Source organism: Pleurodeles waltl, chromosome 3_1, assembly GCF_031143425.1.
Source record: "Pleurodeles waltl isolate 20211129_DDA chromosome 3_1, aPleWal1.hap1.20221129, whole genome shotgun sequence".
Taxonomy (NCBI): Eukaryota; Metazoa; Chordata; class Amphibia; order Caudata; family Salamandridae; genus Pleurodeles; species Pleurodeles waltl.
The window spans coordinates 1,801,314,174-1,801,333,195 of NC_090440.1; positions in this window are offsets into that span (position 1 = coordinate 1,801,314,174).

Here is a 19,022-nt window from a genome sequence, read left to right on the forward strand (position 1 = left end):
CATACTGTTGCACCATAACAAGAGAACTCTCCCCCAGTGGATGTTTATACCTTTTTCACTACAAATATCTCCATTAACTATAGCATGCCCCCAACAATTGCTTGCACACCAGCATAGGCTGCATTCCCACCACATTTACTGCAGAACCCCTGAGGCTCTGTTTATGCATCTTGTGTGGAGCTGTCCAGTGGTAACTGAGTATTGAGAGGAGGTGGTGGGAACCTCCATAATTTTAACACTGAAAATTGCCCTATTATAATGCATGCAAGGCTTTCTGCAAGAGACTAGGTGATTAGCAATGCTAGTGCTCCTACTGGTGACGAGCCAGTTTCATGTGTGTGGAGTGGTTGTGGTTGACCCAGGACCCCAGACTGGCTAAGAGACCTGGTATACTGTAATTATCAGCTTTAGCTCTTTTGCTCCATCTTGCCTCAGAAACAATGTCAGAAAATCATTTGGGACCACCTGCAGACATAGCTGTGAAGTCATGATCTTGAGAAACCTCATAAAAATGGACTTGACAACAGTAATGTAAGGTTTTATGTACAACTGGATACTATAGTCATTCACCTGCCCACTGCACAACACTTATTATTGTTGAATATTCCCTCAATCTTAGTAACTTTTTTGTGCCTATTTATGCCTTTTGTTTGCTGTTGTTTTTGTCTTCCAGTATTTCATTGGGCTTGATAGAGGGATGGAAAAGCTGGGGCAATATGTGGTGGTGAGAAGGCCTTCTCATATGATCATCTCATGTAAATTCTTGACCACCAGCAATCAGGACACCCACTAAAGTTGTGCTGCCAGGTAGTAGATTTCAAAGGATGGTGCTCCAAGGCCTCCCCAACCCGCCACAGCTGGAACTTCTTTAGAGCGTTTTGTCTCCACGCTCCATCTATTAGCAAGTCTCATAACATCTTGTCGAGATTCCAGAAAAATCATCATCTGGGAAAGACTCGAACATTGGTGAAGTAGTACAGTAGTCTGGAAAGGACTATCATTTTGGAAAGGGCAACTCTGTCCATCAAGGCAAGGGGTATCTGCTGCCGAAATCTCATTTGAAATTTAAGGGCTGTGAATGCCCACTGCAGGTTGGCTTCAAACAGATTCCTTTGAGAGTGGTAGAGCCTGATTCGCAGAGAGCAGACCACAACCACTTTCCAAGCAAGTGGTGATCTAGATGATCCTGTGGAAGTGTACCAGAGTGAAGCAGGAAAACACAGGATTTCTCCCAGTTCATGCAGAGAACTGCAACCTTTTCAAAGTCCCAAAAGCTTGCTGAGATGGAGGCCACCTCCACTGACGCATCGCATAAGGACATCATCAGCATAGAGTAACATGGTGTGTGTCATTCCATTAAGGGCAATACCTCATTGCCAGCACTCCAAGTGGAGTTGGTGAGCTAGTGGCTCTGTGGAAATGGTGAAGAGGATAGGGGAGAAGGGGCATCCCTGGTGCGTACCATGATCCATTGGGAAGAGAGTGAGATTACGTGTCCCACACGTACCTGAGAAGCCAAGGCATGTTTATTGAAGTTTCATGTATGCCAGTATTCATGGGCCTATTCCTACTACTCTGAAAACTTCAAATCGGTAATCCTTCCATACGGAACCATAAGCCTTCTCAAGATCTAATATGAGGAATGCTGCCTGAGGATAACGTAGCAACGATTGGTCCTTAATGTGAAAGAGATGCCTGATGTTGTTGGATGTGTTGCAGTCCAAAACAAAACCATTCAGGCAAGGATGAACTAATGCAGGGAGTACCTGTAGATATCAGTCCGCGAGTATCTTGCCCAGTTTCTTGTATTCTGTGCTCAGTATCGTTACAGGTCTGTAGGAAGTTAGTTGTGTAGGCGTCTTATCCAGTTTTAGTAGGGAAACAAGCAGGGACTCCTGGAAGTCCAGTAGTAAGGACCACATTGTAAATGTCAACCAACTTGGGGGCCAGATGGGTCAAAACATCGTCATAATATTCCAGTGGGAGACCGTCCAGCCTAGGGGTCTTCTTGCAGGTGAAGTCATTTATCTCCTTTTTCACCTCTGCTGCTGTTATCAGCTCATCGAGTTCTGTGCACTCTAAAGCAGTTATGCAGAGTAGAAGAAGGTGAGCTAAAAAAGAGTCTGGTGGTGTTAATAGGTGAGACAGGGGTGCCATATATAGGCCAGGTTACTAGGTGCTGAAGGCTTGGTGTATGGCCGTTTGTGAATATATGGGTTTGGACTATTTCTGTGATTGGGGGAGTCTGTGTGTTGATGGGCCGACCATGCAAGGTGTCATCCAAGTTTGTCCCCGTGCCTTGGAGTCAGGTTATATATGCCATAAAATTAAAAAAGTGGAGATGCTCCAAGAGGGAAGCATGGTTAGCCTTGGCATCCATAAGAGCCTGCGCCCACTGTAGCCTTGGCTTTCTGGAGAGCGTTGGTTAGTTCCCTATCCACACTGGCTATGTGCTGAACACAGAATCCTCGTGACTACTTTAAAGGAATCCTATTGTAATGCTTGGGTGGTGGCTGTGCCCTGGTTGGCTTCAAAGTGCTGAGTAATATGAGTTAGTTGTGTGTATTCATAATTTATATTTTGATTTATGTACTATTACATAATAATTTTGAACTTTAGTGCTACTTCACAGGATTGTAATTATATAGAACCAACAAATATCGAAACAATGATAATCATTTTGTAACATTTCAACCATGTAAACCTAGTTCATTATCTAATCTAGACAGCATCCTGCATTTTGTTAGAGTCAACCCAGAGTGCAGTATGTTTCTTTCTGAAAATGACTTTTTGGGGAAACAAGCAACCCACAGACATATTGCAGGAAGAGAAGGCCAATCAGTGTGGATGACATTTTCAGATGCAGAAAGGAAATTACATGAGGAACTGCTGACTTGCAGTGCATTAGACAACACACTATAGACATCAGCAGCTATACATGTGTATTATTTTGTTTCTGTTGGTTTCTGTTGGTTTCATAATGTGTACATTACTCATTCTCTCGTTTCAGATCAGTTTCCCATAACAAAAGATTCTCTTGTGACTTTCTATCATTCAGATATCTTCCTTATGATATAACAGTGATGACCTTATACATTTATCAAACATATTTCCTCTCCCTCTAGAAGCTTACCTTCCAGCTGAAGTGCATTTAAGTATCAGTTCTCAGTAGTTTTTTTTGTTTTGCAGTTTTTATACAACACAAGTTCAACTCGAAGGTATTGGAGTGCTTTACAGGAAATCCAATTATATTTTAGAAGGAGACATTAATTTTTTAAGCATGGGGAGAGTATGTGATTTGCCCAGAATCACAAGCTGTTGAGCTGACACAGAGACTTGAACCTGGTTCCCCAGTTCTAAAGTCGGCAGCTCTGGCTTTTGCCCCAGATTCTCTCCCTAACTTATGAATGTGCTTGTATTGTCATTTACCCCCATGCCTATTCTGAATTCAGGTTACACATCCAATCCCCCAGACTAAAACTGATGAAAATGTTGACCAAAAGAGGGGCAGGAAGGTATAATTATGCAAGATTAATGTTAACTTCTTAACACAGCACATGCTCAAATGGCTTTAAGTAGAATTTTTCTAGCATTTACAGTATGCTGCTTATAAGATACCTTCCAAAAATCCTCCTTATTAAAATCCCTTACCATACTGAGGAGTGAGCCACAAAATATATCTTCTTCTCCTATTCTTTAAAAACATTTTAAGGCACTCAATCATGCCCAATTTTGCTTTAACCTCCAACCTGGCATAAAAAGTAGTTGTGCTCATACTCCTCATACTTCTAAAATCACACACAATACTGGCTCTGGTGTACAAATGTCTGACACCCTCCTAAAAGAAACCAGACACTCCAAAGTGCTCAACGTACAACTTAATTGCTTTCGAGTTAAATACATATTTCCTCACAGTTCTAAAAAAAGGGTAACTTCCCAAACTGATATACTTTGCATCAGGTGGTCTTCACAAAATAGTTCCCTTTGTAACTCTATAAACCCAGTCAGCAACACCAACTATTCACCAGTTTGTGACCAGCTGCAAAAAGCTGAAGCAACTTCTGAAAGTCTCTCGAGAACCGTCTGAAGTCTTCAATGCAAGAAGGGTTAGGCCCCAAAGCTGAATCTACTCTCCTTTTTTTCCTAATAGGAAACCCTGGTGAACCAAAATTCATCAAAGCTGCTCTACCACTAATTCCAGAGTCCATGGCAGTTATATCAAAAAATGACTGACCAATACAAGTTACAAACTTGTTTCTTCACTTTCAACAGAACTCACTGCATAATCCCAGATAGGGGAAAATGTGCAGAAAGGCACCCAGGTCTCAATCTCCTAGGTATGGCCTCTAAGTGAAGTAGAACTAAACTGTGGTACTTAACACAAATAGATCCACATCTAAAAGACCCCACATCTAAAAACACTCTAAAAACACTGCTCAATTTAGTGTACATTCGGTGTAATCTAAAAAATAACATGAGTTCAAATCTGTCTCTAAGTTCTTTATCCACAGCAGATACCCAGCTCTCACATGCACTTTGTGCTGAAAACGGAACTCCCAAAATCCCCTTGCTAAATCTGACAAGTCCTTTGGCCTGCTCCCTTCAAACAGTTGATATAGCATAGTGCTAAAACACTGTCCATTTTCAACAAGACTGAACATCCTCTTAAAGAGTTCCCACAACTCTGAAATTGAAAAATGTCCGGCAATAACCATCCTCCTGTCTCCATCTGCTCCAAATTAATCATCTAGCCAAAAAGACTTGCATTTGTCTCTAATATGAAATTGGTGCTCACCTGAAAAATTCCCCCATCATTCCATGCCTTTAGACTCTTGGACCACTAAATCAACTTCGCTGTTGTGTCCTCTGTCAGACTTTCAACTGATAACCATACCAAATTGCTTTGCAGAAGTTTGATGCTTTCAAATGCTGAAATACCCTGTAGTGAAGAGAACCCAGAAAAACTGCCTTATATGAAGATGAAAGTAGTCCTCTCACCTGAACTTAAAGGCTACCTCCTTTTTTCCCTAAAGAAATTGTATCTCTGATCTGATCTTTTTTTACCACTGAGACAGTATCCTCAAGTCTGTCTCAACTATCTATACCTGGAAACCTAAAAACCCCTAAACCTTACACAGTGTCAGAATTGACTTCTCACTGTTTGATATGAGCCCTAGAATTTCCAATAAACTATGTGCCATGCCCAACTGGACTTCTAGTTCCTTTTGATCCCCAGACACAAACAGGAAGAAGCCTACATACATTATCTTTCGCACCTAAGGTGACTTGTTGCAGAGCTCAACCTCTTTTGGGCAAGAAAGAAGGGGCAGACAGCAACATGAACAGCAGACCCTTAAAGTGATAAAAATGATTCACCCAGTGACACCGAAGGCAACCCAGGCCCTGCATCCGAATAGGGCCTATGAAGTAAGTATCCTTGAAGCCCAATTTCAGTGACCAATCACCTTCCTGCAACATGTCTATTGCAGCTGGATTCTCTCCACATTGAAATGAAGGTAGACCGCATATCGATTCACCTCCCACAAGTTTACTACCAGCCTCCAAACTTAGTGCTTTTTCTCCATCAGAAAGTGAGAACTTACAAAACCTCTTCCTCACTCACCTAAACAGTCACACCTTTCCCCAGCGTAGATTCCACCACTGACACCACTAAGCATTGTTCTGCCTCTGGAAAATTCAGCACTCCAAGTTCCCTGACCTAAACAGGCTCTATCACAAATTCCACCACATAACCTTGAATGGTCTCCAAAAGTCACTCCACTCATCAAAGCCGACCACTACTGCTTGAGAAATCTAAGGCTTCCAACAGCATTTCCATGGATAGAACCAGTTTGACTCTTCATGCCTACCCGGCTGCCCTGAAGGCTGCATCTCTGCAACCCTCACCTCTAAGTGCAAAAATGGGACCTTGTAAATTCTCAGTGGGGAAATGTCCACTTCATCTCATCCTTACAATATAGCACTTCCACCACAAACTCTGCAAATGTAGTACTGGCCATTATAAAGAGCTGTAAAACTGGAAACATATTTGACAATTACAGTGACAAAACCATCTCCAAAGAAAAAACAGCTTTTAGCAAGATCTGTCAGCTTGACACTGATATGCATTAATATTGCCTTCTTCTTTCTGCAACACAAGACCAATTGGTGCCTCCTAAAATATGTACCACATTCTAGTTCAACCCTCACAAGTGAGCCACATTCACCTCAACGTCCTCGCAGTATGCCTCCTCTGCCACATTAAACATTCCTGCAAAGGGGGCCAATATTGTCCAGAACTACTGGTGCTGTTTCAGTGCTTTCTCAACATCTTTTCTTGAATCATGATTTTGACGAAGCAGGAACCTAATATGGTTACTGCCTATATCTGGTGTTGAACAGGCCTTTCTGCTTACTACAGGCTTACAGTGCACTGCCCTCATGCATAAGACCAATTTATGGTGCACCCATGATGCAAAAGGCTAGTAGATATTTACAAAGCCAAGCAAGTGGAGATTATTGTTGCCTTGCATGACTTTGTGGAGAAATTTAACACAACTCAGTGGCTTCTGCTGCCTTGTTATACATTTCATTCTGAAATGCATATAATCAGTGGAGAACAGGTGTTCCTGTGAATCCATGCAGGGATTTCTTTGCAATCACAGACTTAAAAATGTTCATAAACTTGGGATTGCATGAAATCGCTACACCTCCTAAAAGACAGCATTACAAGGAAAATAATCTTTTTTCCTCCTTGTTATATTCTGCAGCACACATAGAAAGAGGAAATGCCTTGAGGAATTGTGATTGTGGAGGAAGGTATACCTTCCTGCATGAAACCCAGTCTCCCTGTAATGCAGGCACCCTTGCACTGTGTGCAAGGGTGCCTGTGTTAGAGCCAGGCTGCCTGAAGTGCACTGGCGCTAGAGCAGATGTATGGCATTTCTGCTGTCTCCTTTTCAGGCAATGCAGTACAGCAAGTTGCCTAACTGCACTGGGTTGCATGAAAAGTTAGTAAATCTGGTCTCCCGTGTCTAATATATTTGTCCATGTGGTTTAAGCTTGAGACAGATGGCTTTCATACAGTTAACGATTTTGGTCATGTACTTATTTCTTGTGCTGGGGGTCTTGTCTGAGAGGAAGAGTATGAGTTGCATGCAATCAGTGTAAGAGAGGATGTTAATGTCATGTGAGTGGATGACTTTTGGCACAAACATCATGAATGGTGAGTGACTGTGGCAAAACATGTGAGTAACTGTTGGTAGTTAGCTTTGGGCAAAGTTGATTTTGAAGATGCTGACAATACGAGATGGAGACTGATACAGAGAGGCGCTTTTGTGTTGTGTATAACGGTAGGAGAACAAACTAAGTTGTGTAGTTACAATTCTTAGAGGTGGCTGATTTTAGTTGTGTAGAGATGGGCTCTATGTGTTTGTGGTTGGCCCTTGGAAGTATTATTGCTTGGCCTTCTCAGTGGTATGACTGGCAGTAGGTGAGCTCTACAGTGCCACTACAAGAGTAGTGTTCTTCATAGTTGATGTAGTTGAGTGGTATTGAGTGTATTTTACTGTGAGTGGACCTTAGCACGACTTGTTCTAAGAGCAATAGCTGTAATTATACATTATTATGAGTGGCTGTGAGTGAATCATCCTGGGACTAGGGAAACGGATGTAGTCTTCACATTAACTGAGAGCAGGTTCAGTAGCAAGAAGCACAGTGAGTAGCACTGTGAGGCGCTGTTGCTCACTGTGTTGCAAATAGTTTGGTAAACAATGCTAAAATGCTATGAGTCATTGAGGTATTCAAGGCAATAATGAGAATGACTTCAGGTTAAGAACATGGATGTCTGGTTGGATGCCAGGCTTTCTATAACTCATCAAATAAATAAAGAAGATTGTGGCCTGCTGCTGTGGACTACGTAAAAGTCTCACAAAAATGATCTGGCTCTTTCCTCTTTCTATACAAAGAATCGTTGATAATGCCAAGATTACACTACAGAAATGTGTAATAACTAGGCACCACAAAACACTGTTGAGGAGGTTCCAGACTAGACAAAATGCAGCATCATGTCTACTCTGTCATGTAACAAGTTCTTCATATGTCTCCTCCCATCTATGCACTCTTCATTGGTTACCAATTGAGAAGAGTATTCACCTTAAAACCTTGTGCTAAATGCACAAGGCCTTAAACGATGGAGTCCTACTTATCTTAGCATACTTTTACTCTCAAAAACACAACCTTCCTTCCAGGAGCCAGCATCTTGCCAAAATACCTGACTTTAAATTATTGAAACAAGGAGGCGGGCATTTTTCAGTATGCATCCTACTTTGTGGAAGTCTCTTCCTTTGAAAATCTATCTGTGCCTCCACTTCTCATTGGGAGTTTCAAAAGCTGCTAAAAAAACATTTATTTTAAGGTGATTGTTTTCCAACTACTTTGCAGCAGTGCTGGCAACCCCACAGGATTAGTCATGAGCTGTATACATCCATAGATAGATAGACAGATGGATAGATCGATGGATAGATAGCTCTATTAGCAGGTGTTGCAGATCACTTATCTCTCTTGAGGTATAATAGATAATTGCATATTTATTTAAATGTTGATAGTTTGACATCTAAGTAGACTCATTGGAATGCCGAAAGCAACTACTTGTATGAATATATTCAGAAAACTCAGTCAGAACAAAACCCATTTAAATCACTGTCAAGGAACACTGTGAAAAATAATGGAAATAGCTGAAGCAGGCCATGTAGAGTGAAACAGGAGCTAAAGGGATGCTATATGGGGTCAAAGTACAGGCAGCATCATGTGATAATATCAAAGATTTCCTTGGAGCCAGTCAATGATGCTAGCAATTTCCTCCATCTGTCCTTATGCACTCTTGATTACAGTGTGCAGGTGAGAGGCTATAACTTGCAGAATTTCTGAACTGTGTGGGCAACAATTGTAAAATATGTATATTGTAACTTAATGTTGTGAATGCAACTACAATACTTTGTTAAGCTCTACCAACGTATTGCAGATTTATTTAGTGAATGGGAACCTCACAGAACCTTTTAGGATAACCAGAGGCACTTGCCCCCTGTCGCCCCTACTGTTTGACCTCTATATAGAACCCTTTGGTATGAAAATAAGGCAGGACCTTTTATTGTGCCCTTTTAGCTGTAAAGGTTGGGAGGAAAAGGTAGCTTTATATGCGGATGAACTCCTGGTGTACACTGCTAATCTATCAACAGCACTCCAGCACTATTGGCCCTAGCAGAGCACTTTGGTAGAGTATCTGGATACCTTGTGGATGCTGGGAAGACATAGATCATGGCATGAAATCAGAAGAAGGAACAAACACAAGGGAAGAGTGAAATGAGATACTTGGGCATAATGATCACACAGGAGATTGAGCATCTCTCAACGAAGATCCTAAAATTACTTTTGGGTGATTGTAGTAAGCTAATGCAAAGATGGGTGTGCCTTCCCTTGACAATAGTGGGTAGAGTCAATCTGTTTAAGATGGTGATCTTGCCTAAGTTAAAATTTTTGTATAGTTCCATCCCACTTTTAATGCACAATAGTTACTTAGAAAAAAATCAGCAAGCTATAATCTCCTTTATATGGGCATCTAAACATCCTAGGATGTCCTGGAAAAACGTTGTGTAGAAGGAGAGAAAAGAGGGGCTTGGCACACCCAGCATTGGACAATTACGCCTGGACATTCCAATTTAAAAATACGAAGATGCTTTTTACATCTCCGGACTCCACAGCAATTGGTGACATGTTTAAAGCTATGGTTGCTACTGTCAAACGGGCAGCAAAGGGTTCTCTTGACAAATTTGGTGATCCAAAATTCTTCAAAAAGGTAAAATTGTAGATATTGCGGTACCTCACTAAGAGCTGGCATCAGTTAAGATCAGCAGCGGGAGGTAGTTACTATAGCCAAAAAGTCCCCATCTGGAATTCATCAGGCACTCTTGAGTGTTTGATCGGCGTTTTAGCCTTGCCAGATAGGAAAGCTGGTATAGAAGTCTTGGGAGACCTCCTTAGGGAAGGGGTCCTGCTTTCCTGGGAAGAGCTTAATGACAAAACAGGGGGACCCCAGATTGAAATACATACAATTAAAAGGTTGGTTACAGAGAGCCCGAGTGAGTTTGGGATTGGCGCATTTCTCGGAAGACAGACTACTTGTCCTCTGCCCCTAAGAAGGTATCAGACTGGTACTGGGAAGTCTTCAAGGGGTTGGATGGTGATTTTATACTGGCTGAATCCCTTTGGGGAGACATTGGGGGTCATTCTAACCCTGGCGGTCGTCGACCGCCAGGGCCAAAATTACGGGGGCACCGCCAACAGGCTGGCGGTGCCCCGCAGGGCATTCTGACCGCGGCGGTTCGGCCGCGGTCAGAAGTGGAAAACCGGCGGTCTCCCGCCGGTTTTCCGCAGGCCTTTTGAATCCTCCATGGCGGCGCAGCTCGCTGCGCCGCCATGGGGATTCAGACACCCCATACCGCCATCCTGTTCCTGGCGGTTCGCCCGCCAGGAACAGGATGGCGGTATGGGGTGTCGTGGGGCCCCTGGGGGCCCCTGCAGTGCCCATGCCAATGGCATGGGCACTGCAGGAGCCCCCGTAAGAGGGCCCCACAAAGAATTTCACTGTCTGCATTGCAGACAGTGAAATTCGCGACGGGTGCCACTGCACCCGTCGCACCTTCCAACTCCGCCGGCTCCATTCGGAGCCGGCGTCCTCGTGGGAAGGTAGTTTTACACTGGGCTGGCGGGCGGCCTTTTGGCGGTCGCCCGCCAGCCCAGTGTAAAACCCAAAATCACTGCAGCGGTCTTCCGACCGCGGAGCGGTATTCTAGAGGGGGAACTCTGGCGGGCGGCCTCCGCCGCCCGCCAGAGTTAGAATCACCCCCATTATGTCTCGGGAATGGGTGCAAGTAGGGTGGAAAATGTCAATGAGTACTTTGTTTAAGATTGTAAAGCCCGCTCCACATCGGAAAAATCATCTCTTCTCCATGTATCGAGCCTACGTATCGCTGGACTGGCTCTCCAAAATGAGAAAAGATGGAGACGTAAATTGTCGCAAATGCGGTTTGCAGAGTGCAACTGACGTCCATATGTTTCTGGAGTGTCCAGGTGTCTAGTCTTTCTAGGTAGAAGTTTGTAAAACACTCTCAAGCATATTGGGGCGAGATATTACCATAAGCCTCCCCCTGGTCATATTTGGGTAAATACAGGAACACAAACTCAGGGGTAGAGACGTGAGTAGAGACAGGAGGAACCTGCTCTTTTACACTATCATACTGGTCAGAAGAGAAATCTGTCAGAATTGGATGATGGGGATCCCCCCTTTGCAGTTGGAGTAGCTTAACGGTCTTCTCTTTACCTCAAAAAAGGATTTAGAGGCGGGTAGCACAAAAAAGAGTAGAGAGAAAGAGTGAGCTTCCTGGTCGAGTGGAGGAGGAACCAAGGGTGTCCGTAAAGACCAGTTATGGGCTCAGTATCTTGGTGTAAAAAGTCCAATGATTCTACACCTTTTTCCTGCTCTCCAGCCATGTTGGTTTGTTTTTTTCCCTAACAAAAGGCTGAGTGAGAGAGAAGTGGTCTCCATGGCATTGGTCATCTCCATATATGAGAGGGTGTGAAATGTCAAAGTATTGGTGTTGGCTTGGAGTCTGAGGTGAATGAGGACAAAAAAAATAAAATTAACCCTGCTAAAAGGGAGGTGTTAAACTGAGAAATGTTTTCATTTCTCTGCTTTTCCGAATTTGCGTGTGTGCTGCACTGTACAGAACACATACAAATTAGGAAAAACATTTCCACTTGTCTCAGCATAGTATTTTGTACAGGGAGGATGCCCTTCCTGAACAAAACCTATGGTAGACTCACACACACACTCCCTAACACTATGGCAGTATGCATAGCTCACAACAGCTGAAATCAGTGCCAGCGCTAGGGAGAGGGGAAGAGAGTGCCACTTCTATGTGAATATGGCTCTCTCCTGCTTCCTCCTTGTCACACAGCACAGCGGACCAACTTTGGATGCTTCACTGTGTTGCCTGTCACCTACTAGAATATGGGCCTGACTGTATAATTGACATGTTCACAAAGTGTATTGATCAGTTGGGAAAAGAATCATTCACCTTATTCTCAGGGGTATTACAAGGGTGGGTTTGTTAAACCAGCAAGCAGTAAAACCAAGTCCAAGGATCCAAAAAATATGCAAATAATATTCGCTGAAATTCATCATATGTAAATTAGTGTTAAATGTATTCATGCCATGTATACCCCAGTCTGTTTTAAATCGTCAACATAAATCACATAACATTAGTGTTACCAATATGTTACCCAGTGTTTAACAATTGTCGTAGTGACTGCTAATTTGTGTACAATCAAACCTCACTGTGAAATTACTCCCCTCAGCATACAATAATGTTGCAGGATTGTATACATAGCTGAATGCCCCAATCTCAGGGAACAAACCATTCAGTAGATACTGGATACCAATTAAACATTATGGGCCTGATTTTGACCCTGGCGGATGGCGGAGGCCGTCCGCCAAGGTACCGCCGCTGAATGACCGTTGACCGCGGCGGCCATTTAGACATTTCCTCTGGGCCGGCGGACGCTCTCCAAAAGAGCGCCCGCCGGCCCAGAGGAAATGCCCCTGCAACGAGGACGCCGGCTCAGAATTGAGCCGGCGTAGTTGCAGGGGTGTGACGGGTGCAGTTTGCACCCGTCGCGTATTTCAGTGTCTGCTTAGCAGACACTGAAATACTTTGCGGGGCCCTCTTACGGGGGCCCCTGCCGTGCCCATGCCATTGGCATGGGCTCGGCAGGGGCCCCCAGGGGCCCCGCGGCACCCCCTACCGCCATCCTGTTCCTGGCGGGCGAACCGCCAGGAACAGGATGGCGGTATGGGGTGTCAGAATCCCCCATGGCGGCGCAGCAAGCTGCGCCGCCATGGGGGATTCTAAGGGCAGCGGTAAACCGGCGGGAGACCGCCGGTTTGCCTCTTCTGACCGCGGCTGAACCGCCGCAGTCAGAATGCCCTGCAGGGCACCGCCGGCCTGTCGGCGGTGCTCCCGCCGACCCTGGCCCCGGCGGTCTTGTACCGCCGGGGTCAGAATCACCCCCTATGTAATGTAAAAACTCACTGTTTTAGAAGGGATACTAACACTTCAGTGGTTACATTCAATGGAGAGATGCTTGTCATTTATTTTTACTAAAGCTACATTTGTTCTGTGTTGAATTTATAGAACACAACTTGACATCAGAGCACACGATGTTACAAATTGCCACACTTTATACTTTTGTGTCATGCCACACGAGACAGTATAAGACAATATAATAGACAATCTGCTCTAACAATTGTCCTTGATGACAAAACAATATGATTCAAACTGTTAGGGTAATTAGCATGTCGGTTTCTCCATGAGACATCACACCTTCTTGTGTCATTATCAGGAGGAAGATTTATCATGTGGATTATCATGCAGTGACAAGGCAATTACAATTCAGTCTTGCCGAGAAAAACTTTTATTAAGTGCAGAAAGTGAGTACTTTGATGGAGTATCTTCATGTTGTTTGCAATGAAGTACAATGGCATACCGCGAATGAATTTTCACAAACACAAAACATTTGAAAAACATTGACAAGAAGTAAAATGATATAAAAAAAGAAACAGAATGCAAAATAGTGATACCTATTAAGATCTAGGTTGTTGTCATTTATCATAGTTTTAAGAAACACTACTTCCATACAGCTCATTTTTTTTTTATTTCAGTGATCTAATGAAATATATTTGTAAACCTTTATCAGTCCATTCGAACTTTCTTTGTAAAACATGTAGTAGAAGCTACCTGAGGAATACATCCTTTCTCAGCTTTTTGTTCTACGAGGTATAGCCCGTACACATTCCATATCTCAAGACATCTTAAACATCCTAACTCACTTTGGGCCAGATGTAGGTAGCGTTTTGCATGGCGCAAACTGCGAAAATCGCAGTTTGCGCCATGCAAAACGCGCATCGTGATGCTCATTCCCATTTTGCGAGACGGTACCGACTTGCAAAATGGGAATGCAATTCGCAAATAGGAAGGGGTGTCCCCTTCCTATTTGCGACTTGCACCGCGATGCTAAATTGCTTTGTGACCGCGAACGCGGCCGCAAAGCAATTTGAAATTACCACCAGTGTCACACTGGTGGTAACCCATCCGTAAAAGGGAAGGGGTCCCTAAGGGACCCCTTCCCCTTTGTGAATGTTGCCATAAATGTTTTTTCAGTGCAGGCAGAGGTCCAATGGACCACTGCCTACTCTAAAAAAATGAACCAAATGGTTTAGTTATTTTTCTGTATTGCAACTCGTTTTCCTTTAAGGAAAACGGGCTACAATACAAAAAAAAAAAAAAAAAAAACTGCTTTATTTAAAAAGCAGTCACAGAGATGGAGGTCTGCTGTCTCCAGCAGGCCACCATCCCTGTGAGTGCAGGGAATCTCATTGGGGTCGCAAAATGCGACCCACCTCATTAATATTTATGAGGTGGGTCTTTGCGACTCCATTGCGATTTGCAGAAAGTGTCTGAGACACCGTTCTGTATCCGATTTTGTGATTCGGAAATTGCGAGTCGCACCAACTCGCAATTTCCGAATCGCAATATCGAAAATTGCTACATCTGGCCCCTAATTCGCTTATATATTTTTTCCTAAAACGGTGATACCCTTTTAATAGTAAAAATGGACATCTTCAGCGAGGATCTGTTAGTTGTGATACACAATTATCTTATTCAAACAGACTATGATTTCAGTATGTGACACTGACTAAAATTTACAAGACAATTGATGGTGGGAAGGACTGTGACTATTTTCTAATTGATTTTCAATTCTATGGCCTGGACTTAAGCACACATTGTTTAATAATCAATAGACTTGAACAAAGAAAAAACATGAATATTTACCTTATGAAGAGTCCTTCAAATGCGAAGCGGTATCAAACAATTAATTAGTATATAAGTGTAAATGAACAAATTGCAAGACATTGCAGAGGCATGCTTTGCCAAAGACTTACAGTGAGGCCACATTATGTAGGATCTCGTTCAGGGTGAGTGTATAAACAAAGTCCAGCTGGGTAAAAAAAAAGTAAATACCTTCAATCATAGCTGTATTGAACACCGGATTTAGATGGCATCCCTGTAGAACTCTGTTTCCTTCTTCTCAATTGTCTCCCAGGTTGGGCCCTTGAGCCCACTAGGAGGCATTTTATGTTGCACCATATTTACAAAGTGGTGCAAAGCATACATTGGTCCTCTTTGTGACCCCATGTGTCACATTATGGCTGCGTCAGTAATAATGTATGCAAGGGGCGTTCTGTCGTTAGGAGGTTCACAAATATAGTGCAGGGAAATCTACAACACTTCACTAAACCATTTTTGGTGTCATTTTTAACATCATTTTATGCTCAAAGCAAGCGTTAAAGTGACGTGTCCATTGTAATCAATGGGTCTCTGTGCACTTTGTTACACTAGTATTGACGCTATTGGCCTAACATGCGCCATGGTGCGCCATATTGCAACTATGGTGCACACATGATGTCGTTAGGTGGGACAGGGGCTCCACAAGAAAACTAGCGTATGAGCACTGATGTGTCAGTTTCTTGTAAATATGCCCTTATGTACATGCAGACAAAAACTATACCACCAAATCTCAGGGTATTTCTATTGGTACTGTAACATGTCCCACACCAATCACTGCACTTTAAGTACCCTTCGACTTGGAGAAGGTAATCAACTCTCTAGACTGGGTACACATGTAGAAGAGCCAAAGGAGATTCGGAGTCTAGAGATAAATGAAACAATGGGTTAAGGTGCTGTGAACATGGCTGACAGCCGGAGTAAAAACAGGATGATGTATATCTGCCTCATTAAGTATTGGCAGCAGTAAATACCAAGGATGCCTCCTATTCCTTATATTGTTTGTGCTGGCAATTGGACTATTCACAGCTTTTTTTTCTGGAAGGAGGATACCTGGGTATTCTACTGAATTGCTGTAGCCGAAAAAGTTTTGCTTTATGAGGACGACATATTCATATATATTAAAGATAGGACTAATGACCTGTCAACAATAGGTAAGGGCATTGGATAGGTTCTGTAAAACATAAAGGCCGTCATTACAACCCTGGCGGTTGATGTTAAAGTGGCTGTAATATCGCCAACAGGCTGGCAGTAATTACTGCCAAATTATGACCATGGCGGAAAGATCACCGATAGACAGCCAATGTACCACACTGACCGCCAGGGCAGAAACATCAGCCACCACGGCGGTAGCCGCCTACAGCCAGGCGGAAGTGAATGTTCTGCCCACCGTATTAAGACACAGGAAACCGCCACCTTTTCCAGGGTGGTACCAACAACATCAAAAGCCTGGCGGAAACAGAGCTCAGAAGTGAAAGGACTCACCATTGGAGATGCAGGGAACGACCACGCCACTATGGAGCTGCATGTCTTCCCCATGATCTTCTATGTGCTGCTCCACCATGAACATCAACGCCGGTGAAGACGGGAACGGTGAGTACAGCCGCCTAGCACACAAGGGAGGGAGGGAGGAAAAAGAGAGTGACACACACACGCAACCCCCTCCCACCACCATACACACAATCAGCTGCACCATAAAAACATTTTACCCCATAACTCGGATGAATAATGCAAGGACAAATTGATTTTCAAAAAGGGAATGTAATGAGAGCAACAGATCAAGATAAATAACTTAGGCAAGATAATAGATATATACTTATGTACCCAAAAAGGGACACAGCCCAGTCCACAATGTTCATGGGCCAAATGGCCACAGGCCAAAGTCCAGGGCCACACATGTCACCTGCATCAACTCAGAGAGAACACTGCAGGGGCATCAGTTGGTAAATAGGCAGGCACCTCAGGGAGACAGGGGGCACCTCAGCCGGGAGATGGAACAAAACCACTGGATCTGGAGGGGGCAACATGCCCTGTGCTTGGTCCTGGGGAGTGCAAAACCACAGTCTCTCAGGTGGGTGACTTGCCCACTTGCTCTGGAGGGGGCAACATGCCCTGTGCTTGGTCCTGGGGAGTGCAAGGCCACAGTCTCTCTGGTGGGTGACTTGCCCACTTGATCTGGAGGGGGCAACTGCCCTCTGCTTGGTCCTGGGGAGTGCAAGGCCACAGTCTCTTAGGTGGGTGACTTGCCCACTTGCTCTGGAGGGGGCAACATGCCCTGTGCTTGGTCCTGGGGAGTTCAAGGCCACAGTCTCTCAGGTGGGTTACTTGCCCACTTGCTGTAGAGAGGGCAACATGCCCTGTGCTTGATCCTGTGCAGCGCAAGGCCACAGTCTCTTGAGTGGGTGACTTTCCCACTGGTTCTGGAGGGGGCCTCGTGCCCTGTGTTCTTAATCCTGGGTAGTCTTGGCGATGTGGGTGTCATACCCACTGGTTCTGGAGGAAGCCTCGTGCCCTGTGCTCTTGATCCTGGGTAGTCTTGGCGATGTGGGTATCATACCCACTGGTTCTGGAAGGGGCCCTGTGCTTTGAACCTGGGGAGTTCAAGGTCACAGTCTCTCAGGTGGGTGTAATACTCACTGGATTTGCAGGGGGCAGGCCGCACAGCAGGCCATGGAGACAGGATTACATAGCGTCCGCCGGCAGGGATGGCTGCTCAGTGGTGGTGCTGCTCCTGGTGGGGGGAGGCTCCTGCCCATCCCCTGCAACCTCAGATGGCTGCCCACTGGAGGTGGTAGTGCTTCTGGTGGGGGGAGGCTCCTGCCCATCCCCTGCAACCTCGGACAGCTGCCCAGTGGAGGTGGCGGTGCTGCTGGGGGGAGGCTCCTGCCCATCCTCTGCAACCTCGGACGGCTGCTCAGTGGAGGTGGTGGTGCTGCTGGGTGGTGCTCCTACCCATCCCCTGCAACCTCGGACAGCTGCCCACTGGACATGGTGCTGCTGGTGGAGGAGGCTCCTACCCATCTCCTGCAACCTAAGACAGTTGTTCAGTGGAGGTGGTGGTGCTGCTGGTGGGGGGAGGCTCCTACCCATCCCCGGCAACCTTGGACAGCTGCCCACTGGACGTGGTGGTGCTCCTGGTGGGGGAGGGAGAAGGAATGGAAGTGGTTCTTGGAGATGTCTGTCTGCTGATTTTGGGTGCAGGTGCATGGGCTGGCTGCTGTTGTGAGGTGGATGGCTGTTGGGTGTCTTAGTGCTTGCGTTTGTGTACCTGAGGAGAGGGGGAACAGACACAGTGGGAGAGGGCACAGGGGACGTGTGAATGGCTGTTGTGGAGTTGTCTGCCAATGAGGTGTGTGTTCTGCTTGTTGTAGTGATGATGCTGGTAGTGGATGATGATGTAGTGCATGCAGGTGTGAGTGTAGACAGAACTGGGAGAGAGGTGGAGGAGGAGGCGGATGGGAGACAGTGGAAATAGTGGATGTTTGTGTGTCTGCATCTGGATGGTGTTTGTGTGAGTGCCTGCGGGATGCAGTGTGGTGCTTGTGTTTGCCTGAACCACTCTTGTGTGTTGTCTTGTTTGCATGCTCGTCTGCTTGTTTGCTTGGGATGGGTTTGGGTTGAGGAGAATGGGACTGGGGAGAGAAAGTTGGGGGGGGAGGGTAGAAACAGGGACAATGGCTGCCATCAGAGAGTAGGCCAGAGCCTGGATCGATCTCTGTTGGGCGGCCAAGCCAGTGTGAATGCCCTCCAGGAATCCATTAGTCTGTTGCATCTGGGCTGCCAGCCCCTGGATGGCATTCACAATGGTTGACTGCCCTACAGAGATGGATCTCAGGAGGTCAATAGCCTCCTCACTCAAGGCAGCAGGCTAACTGGAGCAGGGCCTGAGGTGCCTGGGGCAAAGGAGATGCCCACCCTCCTGGGTGAGCGGGCACAGGCAACTCGATGAGGGGCTGCTGGGAGGGCAGTGCTAGTATGGGCTGTGGCAGAAGTACCTGTAGCTGGAATGGTCACAGAGGTGTCTGCCACCACCAGGGAGCTTCCATTGGAGGAGGTATCTGT